The sequence below is a fragment of the Equus przewalskii genome, chromosome 7 (genome assembly GCF_037783145.1).
Source record: "Equus przewalskii isolate Varuska chromosome 7, EquPr2, whole genome shotgun sequence".
In the NCBI taxonomy this organism is placed as follows: Eukaryota; Metazoa; Chordata; class Mammalia; order Perissodactyla; family Equidae; genus Equus; species Equus przewalskii.
In genome coordinates, this window is record NC_091837.1 from 43,130,791 (window position 1) to 43,143,625 (window position 12,835).

The 12,835-nt window shown below is 41.7% G+C and overlaps 1 long non-coding RNA gene across 1 annotated transcript; it reads left to right on the forward strand.

Annotated features, from left to right (window-relative positions):
* The first annotated feature begins 428 nt into the window (after positions 1–428).
* On the forward strand, positions 429–3,405 carry LOC139084917 (uncharacterized). Its single transcript, XR_011542856.1, has 3 exons — positions 429–567; positions 1,409–1,546; positions 3,316–3,405. It is a non-coding gene; the product is annotated as an uncharacterized lncRNA (long non-coding RNA).
* Positions 3,406–12,835: the final 9,430 nt, after the last annotated feature.

Genomic DNA, 12,835 nt, shown 5'->3' on the forward strand with positions numbered 1-12,835 from the left:
CCGTACTGGCCATCGCTACGCAGAACAAACTATCATGGTACTAACACCACATCCCCAACCTACGCCCTCTGTCTGGGTGGCTCCATCTGAAGATGGAGCTCTAGGCCTCTCTTGATTGTTCAGGAAGATTCAGTGTTTGAGTCACGAGGGGTTTTAATAAGCTGGTAGATTAATGACGGAAAATAGCTATTTGATCTTTATGGCACGCTGGGTGTTATCTTCTGGGGTAAATTATTTAGACAACAGTGTATCTTTGCATGTAATAAACAACAATATTAACTACCAGTTTCAATGGTAAGCATAATAATAGCTAATAGAGTTTGCTTTGTGCCAAATACTGTGCTAAGTGCTGTACAATCCATTTATAATAATTTGTTATAATGACTCATCTAATTTTTCTAGTACTCTGCTTTTATCCCCATTTCACAGATGAGGAGCCTTAGGCTTAGAGAGGCTAAGTAACTGACCCATGATCATACAGCCAACAAGGGACAAAGACTGGAGCCCCTGCAGCGTGGGGTCAGGCCTACTTTCTTCGTCTACTACTTACATTTCCAGCTGTTTGATGTAAGTCGAGTCTTGAATTAATTTTCCCTAAATTTGTTTGAATAACTTTTAGATGTGCAGGTAAATTTTACTGCATATTCCTTGATGCTTTTCCAATGTTCAACCCCCTGGACTGAAATGTTATTGATATGCATAGAAGAATAGATCAATATTGGTTCAGTCACATTAGACATGTGATTTGAAAAAACATTTCATCTTGATCCATAGCAAGAGCTACATTTTTACATTATGATCTAGTACACACATACATATATCTGTAATTAAAACATGACAAAGTGCTTGACCTTTATTATGTGAGACATACTCTGATACGGTCCAATTCTATTCTGCTCTGTTCTATTCCATTCCTTTCCATTCCTTTGTTCTATTTCACTAAAAACGAGCCTCTTGAGATCAGCTAAATTTCACTTCTCACTCCTGGGTCACAGCCCGCATTTTTGAGAAGCTGTCCTTTGGCTGGATAACTTTTGCTCTTCTTTGGAAATACTCTGCACAGTGTCTTATATTTCCACATCCCTCTAGAGGGTTTTTCAGATTGTGAGGAATAGCCAAGGTGAAATTGGTGTTGGAGGACCCTGAAGAAGGTGGCATTCTTTCTCTGAAAGAGGTCAAGACTATAAATCCATCTGGCTTGTTCTGGTGTGCTGAGAACTCCAGCTTTAGAAGCTGGGACCCAGCAGGATAGCACTCAGCATGGTACAAAGTCCAGCCAGCCAATGAATAAAGACTTGAAAGCCTGACCAGCTCGGGGCAAGGGTTCTTCAAGAGTATTCAAGGGCGAAAGTAATCTCGGATTTTCAATAGTTCCTCAAGCAGAAACACACCTCTCGCCTTTCTGCAGCACGTTGAGGAGAACTGGAGTGGCTCGTGAAGTTAGCCGCGGCTCGTTCGACGACTGAGAACTGCTGCAGTGTTGACTTGCTGGTCGTCCTGGTGTCATGGGCTACTGCCACTAGCGGACATGATGAAGACGAGGAATGTAAGTGAAAGTTAGGGAAAAAATACAACAGTTAGACACAATCCCTCTATTTTGACATTCACAGGCACCAGTTGTTGTTTTGTTGATTTTATTTCTTATTCTGCTTTTTGGGTGTAACTGATAGGAAAGGGCTTAATGCTAATAATAGTTAACATTTATCTAGTGTCAGCTCTAGCCCAGGTACTTGCCTAGTGCCTTATGTGGACTGGCTCATTTCATCCTTGCAAAAACCTACTGAGGTAAGCAATTATCTCCCCTTTATAACGATGTGAACGTTGAGGTTAGAAAGGCCAAGTAAACCTTCCAGAGATTATATAACCAGTAAGTGGTGGACACGGGATGGAACCAAGGCAATCTGGATCCAAAGTCTGTGCAGTGAGCGATCACATCACAGTCTGATGATTCCGCTTCTCTTCTTTGGCTCCTGGCAGTCGATTTCACAGGGAGGGGGCTGAGGTCTATGTGTATAGTGATGGGCACTCAGTCATTCTTTCAGTAGGTAAGTATTGAGCATCTTCTCTACCTGGCACTGTGGGTATGTACTGTCTGGCTCGTAAAACTACCAGACGGGTTTTTCCAGAGTCTCAGTGCCTTCGGAACAGTTGAAAATTCTGGTTGCTTGTACTCCAGTACTTGGAACTTAGTACTCTGATGGACTGCCCAGGTGGCAGAGGAAGGTACTGGAGAGCAGCCATGGCATTCAGGGTGGCCAAGTCTTTGCGTAGCATGCCTGGCAGCCAGCAATAGAAAATGGTCTGGCTGATCTGGCAGAGCACAGGGACAGGAGTGGTGGGTGACAGGTGATGGAAATACATCGAAATCATGAAGACAGTAGGTGGCATCTGAGAGGACAGAGCAGCCCAAAGCTGAGCCCAGTCTTGCCCTAAGATTCTGGAACTAAACTTCAGTTCCCAGGAGGTCTCAAAAGGCAGAAGAGCACCAGTGAGAGAGGAACTGAGCATTATTACAGCATCAAACCTCTGTCTATGAATCCTTAAATTCCCTTCGAGTAGTAACAGAATTGGCCAAGAATTAGTCTGAGCTTAGAGATGAGGACTAAGTGGTTAGGTGTGGAAATGGCGAGCTTCAGGGATAGCTGACTAGGTTGTCATTACGTTAGGAATGGAGGCACAAATGAGTTTGTCCAAATAAGCATTTCTACTGGGCAAAATGCACCAGGAGGCAAGGTTCAATGTTAAAAATTAAAATGTTACAATAGAAAAAAAATCTGATAGTTTCTGTTTTTGATTTTATCAATGTCCTGGCAGGGCCTGGAAGATAATTATGCGTGTGTGTGTGTGGGAGGACGTAAGGAAACTGTGAAAGCTGTTAGGAAGCTTTCCCTTAAATGACAGCCTCCAAACCACTTGAAAGTGAGAATAACAGTAATACTGATTTAATAATCATTAATTCTTCTAAGCATATTCAATAAATGCAGAAGATTCAATTATTTTAGGAGATTTAAAATTATTTCAATGAATTGGACTGTTTTATATTTTATTTTGTGGCATAGGACAGATGACTATGTAAACCTCGGTGTGGCTCTTGAAAAGGAAGTAGCTGGCCATGGATTGGTGATTGCTTCTAAGCTCTTTGGCTCACTGTTAGAATTAGATCACCAAGCGCTCTCTCCTCCCTCCTGGAGGGAGCTGCTCCTTAGCTCGTTGTTCAGAATCCTTGTGGGAGAGATACTTGATCAAACATTTCTGCTGTGGAGAAGATTCCGTCCATAGTACTTTTCACTCATTCTTTATTTTATTTGTCCCAAGGAGATGGCCACATACAGAGAGAACCATACTTTTAATTCATAGAGGAGCATTGCCATCTGGATGAAAGATTATATTCTGAAGCCTCAATAAGTGAGTTTTATTTCCACCTTTGCTTGTGACTCACTCTCTCTGAGATGCCTTTTCCACGCCTGTAAAATGGAACAATTAATCTCCACCTGTGTCACAGTAGTGTTATGAAAATGAGTTACAAAATGCTCGCAGTATACTTTGAGCTCCTTTTGGGGAAATATAAAATATTACTATTGTGTGATAAATGATAAAGCTTAGTACATGAGTGTACATTTTTATGGCACTAGAGCATGACAATGGAAATAAATCGACAAACTTGAATTATAATGTAAACTGACATAGCTTCTCTGGATAAGATGATCTTCCAAAAGGAAATTTCAAAAATCAAGAACAAAGTAAAAATAAATATTTATATATTTAAAAATTCTTTTTTTAATTTTTTAAAATTTTAAAATTTTATTTATTTATTTTTTTGAGGAAGATTAGCCCTGAGCTAACTGCTGCCAATCCTCCTCTTTTCGCTGAGGAAGACTGACCCTGAGCTAACATCCGTGCCCATCTTCCTCTACTTTATATGTGGGATGCCTACCACAGCATGGCGTGCCAAGCAGTGCTATGTCCGCACCTGGGATCCAAACCGGCAAACCCCGGGCCGCCGAGAAGCGGAATGTGCGCACTTGACTGCTGCGCCACCGGGCCGGCCCCTATATTTAGAAATTCTTGAATGTTCTTGGTGCTAACTAAAACACTAGCCCAGCATTTTCCAAACTGTGTTTATAATCTCTTATTTTTATTGTTTATTATGATACATTTCATGAGAAATTAAAAGGTATTCAATGAATAATATGTTCAGTAGTCAAATAAAGAAATGCGAGTTTAGGGGCCGGCCCGGTGGTGCAGTGGTTAGGTTCGCACGTTCTGCTTCTCTGCGGCCCGGGGTTCGCCGGTTCAGATCCCGAGTGCAGACATGGCACCGCTTGGCAAAAGCCATGCTGTGGTAGGCGTCCCACATATAAAGTAGAAGAAGATGGGCATGGATGTTAGCTCAGGGCCAGTCTTCCTCAGCAAAAAGAGGAGAATTAGCAGCAGTTAGCTCAGGGGTAATCTTTCTCAAAAAAAAAGAAATGAGAGTTTAAACAGTAAGGTTAAGTGCTAGGTTACACAGCTTTCTTTCTGTCCATTGTGCTTCTGCAAAAGAGGGGAATGGTTTGTAGAATTTCTAAACTACTTTGACCAGGGAAAGTAATTTGGAAAAAGTTGTTATGGGTCAGAAAAAAATGTAAATAAGTGTATGTTTAAAATAGTTCAGTTTTTGGTTGCTTAAGTATCCTTGGTAATTAGTAATACTGAGATAAATTATTTTACTACTTTTATGTACTTGCTAAGTTAAGAAAATTTAAAAGTAATACATTAATATACTTTCTGTGGGATTTTAACAGCCTGCATATTACATTCCATAGGTAAGTATACTGAATATATAGATCATGATTCTTTTCTCATGTACATGAACATTCCATGTGTATATACATATGCACGTATAAACAGAGTATAATCCTTTGATTTAGTTGTTTTCTGGGCCTTTTTCCTGTCCGTGTTGTAATTTGTCCTTCCTTTTTTATGTGTTTGTAAACTGCATAGAAAGGGAAATTAGATTTTAAGAGGAAGAAGCAATAAGTATTAGGAATGAGTGCTTCATAAGTCATACAAGTTATATGGATTTCTTAGCTATGAGATGTTAAGAGAACCACTTTTTTGACTCCTTGAAAGAAAATTTTGTAAAAAGCCATGATTTGGCTGAAGTACGGTTGTTTCAAAGAACAATAATAGATATGTCAAGGAATGTCAGGCCCTAAAATACTCTGTTAATAGGTGTTGTCTGTATTTGGCAAGGTCTATGAACATTCTGGCTGGAGAAAGAGTTTTTGACTTGGGTCCCTGGAGGCTTGCTGTTTGAAGTAGCTATGACATTTAATAGTGACCCTGGGAGGCTGGAATGTGGAGTGTCACTGGCATAATTTTGTTATTTTAAACTTTTAAGTTAAAGAAAAAAAAGCGTTCTTTGGCTGTCTCTTTGCCGGAGGCCTGGGCTGCAGTGGCTCTGTGGCACAGCCCCCAGTTATCTGCTGCTGCTTGACGTTCTGTCGTTTCTTCTTTCCATTCTGTCTTCTCAGGGCACCAGGGACACCACCAAAATGTTTCCATTTGATGATTGTGTGGCTTGACTCTCTTGGGTTGTGTGGTGGTTGTTTTGAAGAGGATGGGAAAACTCTCCCTTTTGAATGAACACTGCTTCTCTACTGAGAAAGTGATCAACGTTTAAAATCTCTCTTGGGGCAGGAACTAGGAAGAAAACATTTTTCTCTGGAGTTTTCTGACTTATTCACCAGAAAGCTACAATGATGTAAAGTGTGGGAGACACTCAGAGGCATCACTCCAAAAGCCATGTCTGAAGTCCCTATTTTGGAGAGACATTTTCTGCCTGTCAGCTTTGTGCTACTCCTGTCTTTTCACTTCAAGGTACAAGATGATTAACAGTTTGTGTTAATAGCCACGGCCGCTCGCCCTGTGTAGAACACTTAATGAACGTGAGGCAGTTCTTTTGGGAAACATTTTGGACCCTTTATCCAAAGGAGATAAATAATAAATTATGTCTCTCCAAACATGTCTCTATTAAAGCCAACTATCATTTATCCCAAGAAGAATAAGAAAGAAAAAACAATAAAAACTTTAAACTTAAGTGATTTTTATTATTGGTTTGGGATTTAGATCTTCATAATGGTTGCTCTCTTCTCAGAGTGTAACAGGCGAGATGCATGGGGTCCTTGCCTGCCTCTGTAACTTACAGTCGGGTAGCCTTGAGAGAATTATTGTGCTCTCTGTGATCTGTGAAATGGGATAGAAATATCTGTCCAAACTGTAGTACAGAATTCCTGTATTGTTAAAAATAACAATGAGATAAATCACAGGTACTTGGAATACGATAAGGGGCTAAAACGCTCTGAGGTGATGTTGTTGTCTTTCTGAAGCTTTTTTAAACAGTGGTCCTTTCTACAGTACAAAGCATCTTTGGACTTACAGGGCAAGTAAAGGAAAGGAGGTTTAAACAATAGCAGCAAGTAACTAGATTTATTTGTCTGTACTGAGTATCTAGTGATGCTGCCTAAGTGAGACACAATTCAGTTCAATTTGAGGAGCAATAGGCAGTTATACAGTAGCTGATTCCTTCCTTGCTTGGCAACATGTTTTACAGAAGAGTTTTGTACTACTGGAAGTGTGAAGAGCTTGGCGCAGCCCTGGGTACATATTAACACCCAGTACACGCTCATCAGCAACATTGTTATTATAGGTATCATCGTCATCATCAGTGCCTGTGATCCCAAGTGGAAAGGGCAGGGTGGAGCTGGCTTTAGGGACAACTAGATCCAGCATGTCACACGCCATCTCTTATTTCTGCCTCTTTGCCTGGAAGCCTCCTTCTGTCTCTCTTAAGAGCTGCTTCTCTGCTCAGCTGGGGCATGGCCGCAGGCAGCTCTGTCCTCCCACTTCTGTAGCTTCTCAACAGAGACATGCAGACACACTTCCCCACAGCTCAAATTAAAAAAATCCTAAGGAAGAACCCTGATTTGTGTGGTGCCACTTGTGTGCCCACATTTTGGACCAGTTATCAATCAGTTTTTATTAAACAAGGTAATTGATATCACAACATTTTGTAAATTGTAAAGACATGGAGACACAGGGTATTATAATTATAGACATAATTATTGTTTTCATTATTTTCTCCCTCCCTTCTTTATCTGACTCACTTCTACTTTTTCTTCAAAATTTGATACAGACATGGCTTTTCGAAGAGACCTCCTTTGACCCCCTCAGGCTGGATTATATGTCCTTTCCTCATGTTCCATAGTACCTGGTGCTGTCCCTTGTCCCTGCACTTCCTGTGCTAAATTCACCCCTAGACTCTGAGCTCTGAGAGAAGCTGTATCCTGTGTCTCTGGTTTCTAGCACACAATGGGTGCTTAATAAATATTTCTTGAATAAATTATTATTCTATAGATGAATAATAATTGAACTAAATGTGTAATGAACCTAGGATATCACTTAGAAGTTATTTAAAATAAATCCATGAACAGGGTTTGTTCTCCTATGATTTGTCTCTGCCATTCTTATGACTACGTATTAACTGCATTGAAGCAAAGTTGTTTGAAGACAATAGCAAGAGTTAACTTTTGTTGAGCACTTACTTGTCAGACACTATTCTAAGTGTTTTACACGTGTTAACATAGTCTTCACAAGAATGGGTTCTTACTAATATTATTTTATAGGTAAGGAAACTGAGGCACAGAGAAATTAAGTAACATGCTTAAGGTCACACAGCTAATAAATAAATGGTGAGAATGGCTTTCAAATGGAGATAGTCTGTCTCAAGAGCCTTTACTCTGAATTATAGGTTAGTAGTTTATGGTGCTTTGCTTAAATGAGTTTTAATCGTATAATATGTTCCTACAAACAAATCTTTTTGTTAGTTTTGAGGGAACAAACAAATTCTCTCTAACCCTTTTGCTTCTCTACTCAGTACCCATGACAGTCACTCCCCCACGTGAATACCGCCATCAACAGCATCAAAAAACACCTACCGAGCCAACCCATTAAGTGCAGGATACGTGCTAGGTACAGGGACATAAATGGGTTCATGACACATGGCCTTTGCCTTCAAATAGCTTAAAATACAGTTATAAATATAGCCCATACGCTTAGGAAGAGAACTCTCATTCCAGACAGTCTGGGCTATGTCCCAAACAAATCATACAGAAAATAAGTGCTTCGCAATAATTAGAGTATTTTAAAAAGTAGTGGAACTGTCTGGATTTGAAACTCATGAGATGAGGCACACCCCAGTGGACTGTCAATTCCTTGAGCATGGGGCAATGTCTCAGTCATCTTGGATAAACACAGAGCCTGGTGCAGAGTAGACCCTTGTCTGTGCTGTGAAGTGATATGGATCCTAACTCTGTTAACTTATAACCTGGATGTGGGCAAGTGAGCTACCCCATCTGTGCCTCTTTACTCATCTTACTGCCCTCGAGCTGTGTTACTTAGGAATGGTCATGAGATGGCCTTTGGAAAGTTGGAAGCAGAGTTTCTAGCACCCAGGACTGGGTAGGGGAGATAGCTGTGCACTGGTTCACGTGGTTTTGAGAAGTAATCCTGTAACCGTTTAGAGAGGAGCACACTGTTTAGGACTTTGCTTCTGAAGCTGAAATTTGGCTTAATTGAGTGTGATGTCTCCAGGCACAAACTTCTCCATGGGAGCCTTGTGGTTGCAGTTGCCGACTCAGCTGGGTGTCGGAGGGCCCTGGAGATGTAAACTGCTGGGATGAACCCAGACTTCAACTCAAAACAAGCCATCACAAGTCAGCTGCCAGTTCTTCACACTTTTCCAGACTGAGCAAAGCATTTCACTGAAAAGTTGGCCCACAAAAAATTTCCAGTGAATCCCAACTGGTTTATAACTTGTATACGTGACTGAAACCAAGAACATTTCATGTCCTCTTACATTCTGTTCCCCAGGCTTTTGCAGATCTGTTTTTCTTTTTCTCACATGTTGAAGCTACTTTTACTGCCTGAGATCGTATTCTCATCGTGTCCACGGGAGTCTGCAGTCGTGATTAGTGACAGAAAACAGACTCAACCGCATCTTTCACTTCCCTGCCACTCGGTAGGAAGGCAGCGGGGGGAGGAAGGCTTTGTCTTTGTGGGCTGAGCCCTCATCAGCTGATAATTTCGGCACCATGGACCTTAACCTCCCACCATGTTCCAAGATCAGGCTCACAAAGAGTCTGGAGCAGTCTCTCCTGGCATATTCTGAAAATGAAGCAACCCAAAGGACTTTAACCCTCATGTTTCTGTTGAACCCCAGGACCTAATTTCTGACATTTCTATTGCATGCTTGGTAGACTTGCTATCTTTTCTGCCTCCTCTCTTGTTTGGGTTGCAGATAACACATGAGGATGCAGAGGACCAAGATCAGTTTTGAGTCTTGGCAAACAGGCCACTACAGCCAAATTGCATCCAGACACTTCAGGTTTTGTCTTCTGGGAAGCACCATTGCATAATGGTCAAATACTAGGGCCGTGGAGCCTGAGGAGGCGTGAGTTTGAATCCCACCTCCACTTATTAGCAGTACCTCTGCCTCAGTTTCCTTATACATAGAATGGTAATATGCTAAAATATGCCTTTGGTAAAATTTTAGTAAGCATTATATGATATAAGTATTTAAAGAATGCACTAAAGTATCTGTAAAGTAGTAAGCATTGGTATTATTACCTGATGACAGTGCTGAGCCTATAAAATTTACGTAGGAGTTGGTAAATGGATACAGTGTTTTTGTATCTCTCTTAGCGGGCGTCTGAGCAGACCAATAAAGATGTAGGCTGTTGTTAATATTGTCGAGTGGATTCTGACTCCTAGCACTCCAGTGGACAGCTGACCAAAGCCCTGCCCAGTCTTTTTGCGCCCTCTTCTCACCTTCCAGCGCTGTATCAGACTATGCTCCACTGCTTATTCATAGGGTTTTCACGGCCAATTTCTTTGGAAGTGGGTGGCCAGGTCCTTCTCCCTAGTCTATCTTAGTCTGGAAGCTCTCCTGAAACCTGTTCACCATGGGTGACCCTTCTGGTATTTGAAATACTGGTGGCATATCTTTTGGCATCAAAGCCACACGCAGCTGCCACAGTGTGACAACCAACAGACGGGCAGTATGGTTCCCTGACCAGGAAGCAAACCAGCGCCGTAGCGGTGAGAGTGCCGAATCTTAGCCAGTAGACCACGGGGCTGGTGAAAGATGTAGGAGAAGCATCCAAAGTGGTGGCTGCTGGAAAGTCACCACTTGGTGTTCTTGCTCCAGCTATTCCCTTTGACCTTTCTTAGTTTGCATCTTTGGCCCAGACCACCATCCTACCTCCATCCTTCCTGAAATGGTACACCTGGAGCCTCATCAACCCAACAGTTACTATAAGCAAGTGATCAGATGCAGGGAATTATTGATAACCTGTGGAACACCGCAACAAGTAGCTGCCTCCTTCTTCTTGAAATACTGAAATATTAAAGAGTATGGAGACATTTTAAAGATAAGCTGCTTTGAGTGTGTGCATTGCAGCCTCCTAGAAGGGTGGAGATTAGGCTCTGGGGCCCTAAGGCTGCCCTGTTCATAGTCTGATTGGCATGCTTTGCAGGTGCACAGCATGATGATGATGGATTAAATTGGAGCAGTTTGGCCTCACCTGTGTCTACACCATTTGCGTTGTCAGGCCTGGATCTATGTGCGCATGGACTCATTGGCCTGACCTCACCCACCCCTGATGAGTAGACAGAAGCTTCTGAATCTCCTGTCACTTTAGGATTAATACCAGACAGGGAGACCTTGCTAGGTGGCAGACTATGACACAAATCACAATCATGGGATACTTTTGTAGCTTCTAGCACTTATTAGTTGGAATAAGAGTGAAGTGATAGCCAATTGAATAAGTGAAATAGGTAAATTTTGGAATCATAGTCATCTTCCTGAGAAGCGGAGAGTTTCTGTGGGTTTTTAGCAGGGAGCGACTGACCCACGTGTGGAAACATTCTAATATGACATGTGTCTTCTGAATCAGGGAAGACTGATATCTCAGAGCCACAAGTTGCCATTTTTGGGTCCATGACATCATTGTGGACAAAGTTCCCGTGGTTTAAGTGCTGGGCTCTTGTCTTAGCCCTTCTGCATTTCTTTATTTTTAACGCCAAGATGTTTCAAGATTGAAAACTGGGGAGAGCAGGACAGGAGTTTGTAGTAAAGAAGAACCAGTTTTCCTCTATCCTTGTGCCCTGGAAACATATGAAGACTAAAACCTGCGAGTTGGAGAATTCCCTGCCAATGTGAAATTGCTTTGCTCTCTCCAGGCCTGAGGCCTCTCTTAAAACCTAGACCAAGAGCTAAAGGTTCAGAGGGCACGTTTAGTCACTTTACTGTTATAGAAGATAAAGTGATCACATTTATGATCTGTTCTTGAGGGGCTGGGGAGGCAAGAAAATGGCAGTAAGAGAAATCATTGCATCCCCTCTCTCCTGCCCTAGTCTCAGTGAGTAAGAGAAAGTCAGTGAATTGGTTTAGTCTGGACATTTCCCTTGTTCCAGTTCAACAAGTACTGGTTGAACAACTACTATGTGTCAGGCACTATTTTAGACTCAGGGGAGACAGAGATAAATGTGATAGGGCTTCACAAGTTTGTATTCCAGGAGGAGAGAGAGGGAAAGGAGAAGAGAAGGGAGCAGGGACCAAGATGAGTTCTTTCCTCAAGGACACAGGATGGAATGATTGCCTTCCCCTGAAAGTTGCAGTCCACGCTAACTTCTGTTACTTCATCATCACTCCATAGAATGATGGGTCTCCAAGATCCATCTGGGTGTAAAAGAAGCATTGCAACCTGCCAGGATAATAAGCCCTCAAGAACATTTCAATAACTATAATTTTTCTTTTAGGTTGTGGCTTCAGCTCTTCCATCCATAAGAGACATGACTAAAGCAAATTACTTTAACGCTAAGCTTCAGTTTCCTCATCTGGAAAATGTGAATAATAATACCTAATGGTTTTTATAAAGTAACATATAAAATGTTCTTAATACAGGGTTGGCATTCAAAACGTTTGTAGTTTTTGTTATACATTCCTTGAGTTGCTCTTGAGTAGAGGCTATTTTCTCATATTTGACTTATCTTGGTATTGGGCAGAGGGGTAGTAGATGTCCTACTTCCTCCTTCATGATACTTTTAAACCATAACTACCCTCTCCTTTTACAAAAATTTTTGATCCTTTGAGGCTCAAACCGTCCAGCTGTACCACTTTCTTCCCTCCTCTTTGTTGTGATTTACTTACTCTTGCTGAGTAAATCTCTTTGGTACTTACTCTCTCTCACTAAAGACTTTAGAACCACGGCTCTCAATCTTTCTGTCCATTTCAACTTCCACCCCCATCCTAGGTAACTTAAATATCCACAGTTAAATTTATTCAACATCCCAAACTTTCAATTTTTGATCACTTCATCTACCACGGCTTTCTCCTCCACTCTGATGTTAAGCAACCCTCTCCTGTGGCTACACTCCAGTGGCTGTCATCACTAGACTCCCATAATTGCAGAAAATCTAAATCTCGCACCCTGCCCCTGAGAGCCACTTTTTGTATCTTCCCTGCTCACTTGTTCCCATCCCACCTGCATCTCCAGTCCATTGACCTTTTTGCTTTCTCTCTGTCTGTCAGCTCCTCTTGGGTTCACATTCCCTTGGTCCAGCTTAGACTTCATTGTCAATCATGACCATTCCTTTGCTGCAAACACTCTCATGTTTCTTTTTCTTTCTGTCCCAGCCACTTGACAAAACTCCAGCTCTGGATGAATCCAGCCATCAACCTTCTCCAGGCCAACTGCCAAATGTCTTGGCATTGTTGGAGAAATCACACAAC